Here is a 10,737-nt window from a genome sequence, read left to right on the forward strand (position 1 = left end):
TCTAATTGAGGTAGTCATATTGTTGGGGTACCATGGGCAAAGTTTCCCTAACATTTATAGCAGACCCAACCTCACAGCAATTTCCTGTCTCCATCTTTTACAGTCTTTATGCACCCTCTTCTATAATGTTCTTTGTACCTTAAGTCAAGAAGTTGTGCTGTAGATGAATGAGTTGGGACTGGAAAACCCACATCATTTGCTTTCTCATTTTGACAAATTATATTTTTCTATAATGGTCTCCAACTATTGCAAAGAAAAAGCTCTTTGATGAGGAGTGAGAGATACAATTATACAAGGGTATAAGGAAAGATTTGCTGGATTAGTGAAGCAGCAGCAGGTTCTTCCCTGAGACCTGTGATCTGAAATCAAATATACAAGAAAAATTAAATGGACTGAGAAGGTTGCAGGTTGAATTTCAATATTGAGACATATATGTGTAAATGTGTGTGTGTGTGTGTGTGTGTGTGTGTAATGAAAACAAAGAAAGTGTAAATATAATATCAAGAGGAAGCCAGAGGGGTTGAGTAAGAGGGATTAGAGGGAGAAGAAAAGGAAAGGTGAAAACGGTGTGTAGTTAAAATTAAAAATAGAAAAACTTAAAAAGAAGGAAATATATTTTATTAATTTTCTTTCTGGTCCATATGGAATAGATAAGGTCTATGTGAGACAGAGCACACTATGGTTGCAGAAAGTCTGGGACCATACAAACTGACCATAAGTGGCAATCCTTCCTTTTACCCCATCACCATCTTCATTTTCTTCATAGGAAAAAAAGAAAGAAAGAAAGAAAGAAAGAAAGAAAGAAAGAAAGAAAGAAAGAAAGAAAGAAAGAAACAAAGAAACAAACAAACAAAAGCATGGGAAACTTTTCTATCTTAATTTTCTAGTAGCAGCCTACCAAATTTCTCTGCTGCTTTAGCTATTTAGGACTATTCATACCCCTTTTCAAGCAGCTGGGACCTATTATTTCCTTCAAATTCCATTCCTTCTAAGTTCTTTTACTTATGTATTTTCTTCACAACATCCTTCTGACTAAGGCACTTTGCTAATTCTGGTTTCTTTTTAGGGAGGGAAAGTCCAGAGGAGCCCAAGTAATTTGTACTAGGTCACAAAGTAAATGGCAAATCTGGGAGTAGAGTTTGGCTATTAAGACTGTATCTCTTCTGAATTCTAGAGATCTGACCCTATTAAGTCATTCTTCTGGATACATTCTTCACTGAGAATCTCTGGGTGCCATTTGCACTGGAGGAACAGATGGGGTCATAAGCAGAGTCTGGAGAAAAGCTTGGGTCATTGCTCTTTTTCTTTGGTAAGTCTATGTGACAGAAAAAAAGTTTGTCATGCAAAATATTATCTTTTCAGCCAAAATTCCAGAGAGAAAGGGACATGTAATAAACTTGAATCAACTCATAGAGAATCAAATCCTATTTTAAATTCTACATCCTGGAACAGATCTGTCTGGTGAATCTGAGAGCCACATAAGAAGAAATCACAGTAGGTTTTTAAGTCACCAGTTTTTAAGGGATTCATAATTAGTAACACTTGTTGCTGCATTGGCAAATTCAATGACAAATATCCTTTGTATTTTAGGAAGAAGAAGTATCTATGACACTTTGGTGCTGGAAAAAAATCAATAGCTTTAGTAAGATCAAAAAGACAATTATTTGAAAGTATATCAGGAAAATTCAGTTTTGAATCCTGAAAAACACTAAAACAAGGCAGTGCAGCAAATAATGGAATAGAAGACACCACATCTTAAAGGAATCTTTAATTCTAAAGACATGTAGATCAATGGCTCCATCCATGTCAGCAGGTCCATTTTTAGAGGTTGTCTCTGATTATTCCTGTTTTAAGAGAGTAGTGCTCCTTTAAGTTTACAAGTCCTGGATCCTGGAATGCAGAAGTTTTAATTCTTACAAATTGGATCACCAACTTTAGTGACAAAGTGAGATTCGTCCACAGCCTTCCTAGAAAAACAAACAAAAAAACCTTCTTATATATATGATTAGATACAGCTAAGCTGCATGATTTCCATTCTGAACTTCAAAGTATGCCTGTAGACTGGCTTAATCCCAAAGCAACATCCTGAGTCCTCACCTGAGATGAATCTTATAAAACACACTTGAGCAGACACCTGGAGGTGAGCACTGTGGACTTCTTCTCATTTAAATGCTTCCTGCTGAAAGAATCAGACTGTCAAATGTAGGAATCTTCAGCAAGAGCCTGGTTCTAAGAGGAAGTAGGAATTGGTTTATACTGTATTGATTTGCAGACAGTCAAGAAATTTCCAGTACCAGCCATATTCAGAACATGTTGCAACACTATCATTTTTGAGGACAACAATATATATATATATATTTGGGAGACTACGCCACTATGATTTCAATTATTCCCCTTTAACGATACCATAGCATTCCACAGACATGTAAGCCTACATGAACTCCAGAAACACACACACACAAACACACACACACACAGAGAGAGAGAGAGAGAGAGAGAGAGAGAGAGAGAGAGAGAGAGAGAGAGAGAGAGAGAGAGAACCAGGTTTCTAAAACAATAAAAAGGGCAAGTTTTATAAATTACTTGTCAAATGTTATACATTTGAAAACTTTCAAACCACAATACTGATCATGAGTACAACTTAGTTGCATGAGGTGTTTGGTGGCTTCAGTAATGGGTTGAAATTATATTGCTGAATTCATTTTCCAAAAGAAATTATGGAATCTGCTGAACAAGGAAATAGTCTCATGCCAGTCTCAGAGTCTATATGATGCATTGCATTTCAAATAAGATAGAAATTATCTATGCAGTACAAAGGAGAATAAAGTCAGGTTTATTGTTTTTAAATCTTCCAGTGGTGCATTGTGTTTCTAAGTCCCCAAACAATAAATCCATGTGGGTTTAGATGACAGAGCTATCTGTTATAGAATATTGTATATTGTATCAAACATGTGAAAATACAAATTTCCCAAATTCTCTATATATTTATTAGGGAATCAGCACCTTGGGTGCATGTTTAACATGGTGGAAACTGTTATATCAATGCACAGTAGTTGTTCAATAAAAGTAGAATCATAAACCTGCTAAGCTACATGACTAAGAACCACATCTGACTGTTCTCTAGTAGGTATATGACTAAGCCAGTCTCTAGGAGAGGGTTTAAAGGAGTTCACAAAAACTTTTGGTAAAGTTTAAATTTTGATAAATGACTCAGTGGTTAACAAGACTGGCAGCTCTTCTAGAGGACCTTGGTTCAATTCCCAGTAGCACATGGTATCTACCAACAGCCTCTAGTGCCAATCCCATGGGATCCGATGTCCTCTTTTGGTTTCCATGGATGCTCCATGCATATGGTACGGAGACATACATGAAGGCAAAATACTGAAACACTTAAAAGTGTTTGATTTTTTTAAAAAAAGAAACTGAAGAAAAAGATTTTAAGCCTTTATCTAAGACAATTGTTTTGGTTTTAAAACCCAGAATCCATATATTTCTATTTTTAGGTAACCTGTTCTTTATTTGCTATTTAATAGAACTCTGAATAAAATATAGGTATATTTGAACAGAAAGTAATCTTGTATTTTTTAACAACATCTTTATTGAGGTATTTTTTTCTCCTCACACTCACCCATTTAAAACATACAGTAGGAGTGTTTTTAATTTCTTCATAGAGTTGAATGACCATTAGATCAATCAGTTTTTGAAGTTTCTGTCACTATGAGATGAAGACTTATAACTGTAGTTACCCCATAGTCATTCTTAATTTCTCCCTGTACCATCCGTTCCCCAGAATCCTTTGGTCTCAATAACTTGTCTACTTTCTGTCTCTCTATGTTGCCTGTTGAAACGATTATCACCAGATGTAATTACATATCCTTTAACAGATATTTTCTGATGTCCAATTTTTCTAATTACCCCAGACATGGTGATCACTGTTTTATCATCTACTTCTGGCAGGTAAAAACTTAGGTTCTATTTATGAGGATGACTGTGAAGTAGAAAAAGTAACTTTTAGATAATCATTTTCTATACTTGTACATTTAAGTTAGGCAAAATTCATGATCATATGCTCATACATGTGTTTTCTTCCATTCAGAAGATCCAAAGCCCATTGAAATCTTGTGCAAATCTCTGAATGTGATTATGGTTATCTATCATTCTTTTTACTGGATTTTTTTGTCATCCTAACTTATTTAGAACTGATTGATAAACATGTGGTTTGTTTACAAGCTACAGTTTCTGTATGTGGACCATTTTTTAAACATCTGCCCATTTTCTCTTTATGTCTCTTCCTTCTATCAGAATAATTTAGGATCTCAATTTCCCACCTAGCCTTAGTCATGTGGCTGTTGAAAATCCCTATATTTTAAGAAATGGTTCTTGAGGCAGGGCTATGGCACTCGTGCACAGCAGCCTCCTTACACTAATTCTGACAGACGAACGTGGTGCTATTTTTTCCCCCAAGCTCCATCTTTGTCTTACCCATGAAATTGCTTTGCTATGCATTCTAGTAGGCACTAAGTCTTAATTCCTCTTCTCCTGCTGGGAAATGAAGAGGATATAGGTCCCTGGATAACCTTATCTGCTGGCAAGGAACATAGAAGTATAATCTCTTAACTCGTTTCATATTATTTGCCTGTGCTCTGCACAAATGCACCAGAAGACATTTATCTGACGCTGGAGCTGAGATTTTCACAAAAGCAGGTTAGTTCTCCAATGTTCAAATAGCTGGGATTTTATCCTCTAGCTTAGAGTGACTTTTGAGTATTAAACAAGGCCTGAGGTTGAAAAGATGGGGGTCTCAAAATTATTTAGAATTACTGCTAGTGGCAAAGGGGTGAATACACTTAGGGAAAAAAATGGTTGAATAATATTTCCTGCTCTGAAGGAGGCTCCTGTAGTTTGTATTGAAAATCAGTGACAATGTGTCTTAAAATGCTGAAGTGGAGCCTACTGTTTTGATGCTCTATGGTGTCAGCGTCGTAGCACTAAATATGAGCTCTACCACAACTAAGTGTTGAAATGTTTGTTCTAGTTGATAATGAGGGCTTCACTAACATGCTCTTATGGAAAATAACAGGTTCCAAATGTGTGACCATGTGGTAGAAAATTTCACTTTTTTTTCCATTTCAGGAATTGGATTTTCTTATCATTAGGACTGAATTCTGTCCACACCATGCTAATAAAGAATACTCAAAATCTAGATGAGGCAGAAAGTAGTAGTAAAAGATAATAGCAAATAGAGTAGTGAGGGATTTCACTTCAAGAAGGGGCTTTCTTGGTACATACCCTGGCTTTTCTCCTTTCTCTCCAAAGAAGACAACACATGCATTTTCATTCCCTTTTAACAAAGAGCAAGTAAGAAGTGAGGCACAACTGTCTGGATCTTTCTGTCTGCTTGGAATAGTATGAAGGAGACACATAAAGGCGTATTGTATTTCCATCAGTAATGAAAATCAGCATATATTAGGCGTTGATTTTAAATTAGGACCTTCTAATGGATGTGAGATATTAGAGTCAGAATTTCTGCTTTTTACAGCACACTGAGCTTCTGTTTAATTTTCAAATTAAATTTTTGTTTGTTAGTTTTTAATTGTTTTATTTTTTAACTTTTTGCTGATATTGATGCTTTGTGAGTTTCATATCATGCAGCCCCCAGTCCCACTCATCTCCTGGACCCCTCATATCTGCTCTTTATTCTCGTAATTTCTCCCCAAAATAAAACGTACATGGAGTATGTCATAATGTGCCCCACAGTATATCCTTCTGTCCACACATCTACACTTGAAATGAATCATTGGTCTGGTTTAAAGTTCCTGGCTTCTGTGAAACCATCAATACTGAATCCTCACCAGGACTCCTTCTCATTATCCCATTGTTCCCCTGTGTCATCGAGATCCTGTAAGTTTGGATCAACAGGACGGGTCCTTTCATGCGTTCTGACTGTTCTCAAATAATATAGATTTTTAGGTGAACCAATTCAGAGACCCAGACCTGGGCCTGTGTGGTATCTGAGTTGGTCAGCATTCCAGCTGTCCTTTATTCTCACCACCAGGGAGAGCTCTCCAACACTGCTCCAGCTAGGCCATCCAATGGCACCATTTATTCTCCAGGGAATGGCTGCTCACTTGTACTCAATCCTCCAGAGAACCAGCTCCACGGTGCTGCCCAATCAAAGCGCCAGGAGCACTTTCCCAAGTGCTGCAGCCTTCTAGGGGCTGGACCAATTCTTCCTGTATCATATTCTCCGGACTGGTTCACCTTTGCTTTTGTCATCAGGGTCAGCTTCCCTGTGTTGTCCAGTTGAAGTGGAGGGCCCTCTCTCCCCAGTGCTGCAGGTAGTGAGAGGGCAGGAATAGCTTTCTTGCTTTCATTCCATCAGGACCAGATCTCCTGACTAGTCTGAACAGCAAATAGCCATTGAAACTGGCTCACCTTCACTTCCTCAACCAGGGCCAGCTCTACTGTACTGCCCAGACAAAGTACAGTGCCAGCTCTTCAGTTCCACAGACAGTGAGTTGCAGGGTCATCTCACCAGCTCTCATGACCCCAGGGCAAGCTTTTCTGATGCTACATGCAGTGAGGGGTAAGGTGGGCATCACACCTGTACCCACGCCAATCTCACACTTGAGCAGTGGTAGGACTAATTCCCCCTTGCTTACATTCTTAGAACTAGTTCACCTGTCCACCTGTCGCCCTGTTCCCAGGGCAGTCTTCAGTGCTGCTGCTGGTAAGAGGTGGGGCCAGTTCTGGACAGCCGCTGGACATCCACATAGTACCTGGTTGCTGCCTTGACCAAGGGTATCCTCAGGCTCTCTTGTAATAACGAATATTGGGACATCAACACCAACCCCTGACACTGTATAGATAGCCACGGAGCCAGACATGGTCCAAGGCAGCATCTTGGGTTAGGATCTCACTGTGGCCCTGGGTGGCAGGCCACTCTTGGGAAGGTATTTCTCCACAAACTCTAGTCTCCAGTTCCATCTCTTTTCATAATACTCAAGCTGCTCCACTTCTCTTTCTATCTCATCTGTCCACCACACTGTGGTTGCTCCCACTCCAGACTAGCAACACGACTATCAGGCCCCTCCCTGGGTGACATCCTCTGTCAGTGCTGAGTGGTGTGGCAGGCAGCAAGCTGGTGTCTACTGCTAGCCTGTGCCATGCTCAGGAGGGCAGGTCTGTGGATGATGTGCCTGCCTTGCTCTTCCAAAGCTTTGCTGTCTAGATTTAAATTGATTTGATTTTTATGTGTCCTAGGCATAAAATAGCTTTGGCCACCAAGCCAGGCATCAAGCTAGGATGAACAAAAGACTGCCATCTGCTCAGCCCCTGACTGACAGAAGAACAACATCACAAACAATGTGTCGTTTTGCCCATATTCAGTGGGGTCAAAATGTATTTTTTTAATGTGCTTGATATCTAGGTAAAGATTTCATAAACTTTGTCTTGTTAATATGCATACATTGTCTAAAGTAATTAAATTTAGTGTTAGATTTCAATTTACAATGATAATTTGTCAATTGTGTATAGATCCCCTTTCTCCCGCCTTTCCCTCATTCCTCCCAGCTTCTACTAGTTATTATTCTATGGATTATTCTATGACTAGCTTTTAATAGTTTCCATACACAAGAGCCAACAAGTAGGCACCAGTCTTTGTGTGTATAGTTTAGTTCATTTGACTTAGTAAATTTTCCTATATCATGCATCTATTTTTAAACATTTATTTTAGTGTGAGACTTACATACTTGGACACTGTTTTTATATCATTTTCACAATAAATTTCCCCTCTCTGTATTCTTCACACTGTTTCAAATTCATAACCTTTATTTTATATACATGCATATATATATATACACGCATTTGAATATATTCAGTAGAATACACACACACACACACACACACACACACACACACACACACACATTCTACTGAGTAGAAATTGGGGATTCTATAATCTATGAAGAGGATTACTTTTGATTCTTCATCTGTAATCAGTAATTAATTAATTGCCTGTATCTTTTCATATAGGGATGGTACCTTGTGGGAATTCCCCCATGCACCTTAGCATGTCAATTGATGATGGATTTTTTTTCAGGTTTTCTCTAAGCTATAATACTGTTGAGTTTGTATTATTATTATTTATTAACTAACTTATTTATATACCTCCTCAATATGCTGTCCCCATCCTTCCTCCTATTTGACTCTGATAGGGTGACCCTGTGACAACCATTTAGGCCAGCCCCATTTTTTGAAGATGCTTTCTTTTTTCCACTGTATGCTTTTGGCTGCTTTGTCAAATTTCAAGATTCCACAGGTGGGTGCTTTATTTCTGGGTCTTCATTTCTGTTATAGTGATCAACCTGTCTATCTCTGTACCAATACCATGTGGATTTTTATCACTATTGCTCTCTAGTACAGCTTAAGATCAGGGGTGGTAACTCCTTTAGAAGTTCTTTTATTGTTCAAGATAGTTATGGCTGTACTGGGTTTGTTGTTTTTCTGTAGGAAAGTGAGAATTTCTCTTTCAAGGTCTGTAAAAAAAAGTGTGTTGTAATTTCCATGGGAACTGCATTGATCTGTAAATTGCTTTTTGGAAAGATGGCCATTTTCACTATGTTAATTGTGCCTATCCATGAGTATGGGAAATCTTTCCATCTTCTGATATCTTCTTCAATTTCTTTCTTTAGGGATCTGAAGCTCTTGTCATTCAGATCTTTTACTTGTTTGACTAGAGTCATGTCAAGATATTTTATATTATTTATAGCTACTGTGAAGAGTGTAGTGTCTCTACTTTTTTTCTAAGCATGTTAATCATTTGTATAAAGAAGGGCTACTGATTTCTTTGAGTTAATTTTATATCCAGTTACTTTTCTAAAGTTGTTTATCAGGTGTAGGCATTCTCTGTAGAATCTCAGGGGCCATTTATGTATAGTATCATATCATCAGTTAAGAGTGATATCTTGACTTCTTCTTTTCCAATTTCTATCTCCTTGATCTCCTTTTGTCCTCTTATTGTTCTAGATAGAACTTCAAATACCACTTTGAATAGATAGGGAAAGTGTGAGCAGTCTTGTCTTGTCCCTGATTTTAGTGGGATTGCTTTGAGCGTCTTTCCATTTAAGGGCTTGTATATCTTGTTGAATTTCTCAAAGAAACTGCTCCTGGATTTTTGTTAATTCCTTTTATTGTTTAATTTGTTTCTAATTGATTGATTTCAGCCCTTAGTTTCACTATTCCCTGCCATCTATTCTTCTTGGATGTGTTTTTGTTTTCATTCATTTCATGTGTGCTGTTAAGTTGCTAGTATGAGATCTCCCCAATTTTTTTATGTAGGTACTCAGTACTATGAGCCTTCCTTTTGGCACTGCTTTCATTGTGTCCCATAAGTTTGGGTATGGTGTGCCTTAGTTTTCATTGGATTCTAGCATCTTTGATTTCTTTCTTTATTTCTTCCCTGACTAAGTCATCATTGAGTAGAAGGTTGTTCAGTTTCATGAATATGTGGGCCTTCTGCTGTTGTTGAAGTCCAGCCTTAATCCATTGTGATATGGCAGAATGCAAGAAGTTTCAATCTTCTTGTTTTGTGCCAAATTATATGGTTTATTTTGGAGAATGTTCTGTGAAGTACTGAGAATGTATATTATTTTCTTTTGGGGTGAAAGGTCTGTAGAAAGATGTTAAATCCATTTGGTTCATAAAATCTATTAGTTTTTACTGACTCTGTTCCTTGTTTTCTTTTCCAATGACATGTCCTTTGGTGAAAGTGGGGTTTTGAAGTCTCTCAGTATCATCATGTGGGGTTCAATGTATGATTAGAAATTAGTATAGTTTCCTTTGTATTGGTGTCATAGTTGGTCAGAACAGAGAGGCCATCTTGGTAGATTTTTCCTTGATGAGTATGAACTGTACTCCCCCATCTCTTTTGATTATTTTGTTTGAATGCCTATTTTTATTAGATATTAGAATGGCTACTCCAGCTGGATTTTTTTAGGTTCTTTGGCTTGGAAAACGTTTTTCTAGCTCTTTACTCTAAGGCAGTATCTATCTTTGTTGCTGAGGTATGTTTCTTGTATGCATCAGAATGATAGGTCCTCTTTATATATTCAGTCTGTTAGTCTATGTTGTTTTATTTGTCCATTGGTGTGGAGAGACATTAATGACCAAATGCTTATTAGTTTCTGTTATTTTGTTGTTGGAGGTAGTACTGTGTTTGTGTTTGATTCTCTTCTGAGTTTGGTGTGAGGTGTTTACTTTCCTGTGTTTTCTTGGGTGTAGTTACCCTCCATTGTTGGAGTTTTCCTTCTGTTGTCATTTGTAGGGCTGGATTAGTAGAAAGATGTTTAAATTTGGTTTTGTCATGAAATATCTTAGTTTCTCCTCTATGGTAATTGAGAGTTTTGTTAAGTATAATAGTTTGGGCTGGCATCTGTGGTCTTTTAAGGTTTGGAAAACATCTTTACATGTTCCTCTGGCTTTTAAAATCTCTGTTGAGAAATTGGATCTAATTCTGGTAGCTCTTCCTTTATATGTTTCTTGGCATTTTCCCCTTGCAGTTTCTAATATTCTTTCTTTCTTCTGTACTTTTAGTGGTTTTGGTCATTATGTGAGAGAAGGATTTTCTTTACTGGACTGATGTATCTGCTGCTGTGCAGGCTTCTTATTCATTTATAGTGATCTCTATTGGTTAGGAAAGTTTTCTTTTCTGATTTTGTTGAAAATTATTTTTAGCCC

At 37.6% G+C, this 10,737-nt stretch overlaps 1 non-coding gene across 1 annotated transcript; it reads right to left on the minus strand.

Annotated features, from left to right (window-relative positions):
- Positions 1–7,250: 7,250 nt before the first annotated feature.
- Positions 7,251–7,394, minus strand: LOC115031193 (small nucleolar RNA SNORA48). The gene has a single exon (XR_003836813.1). It is a non-coding gene; the product is annotated as a small nucleolar RNA SNORA48 (small nucleolar RNA).
- Positions 7,395–10,737: the final 3,343 nt, after the last annotated feature.

This window comes from Mus caroli, unplaced genomic scaffold (genome assembly GCF_978045245.1).
Source record: "Mus caroli unplaced genomic scaffold, Mus_caroli_1 scaffold_4, whole genome shotgun sequence".
NCBI classification, from domain to species: domain Eukaryota; kingdom Metazoa; phylum Chordata; class Mammalia; order Rodentia; family Muridae; genus Mus; species Mus caroli.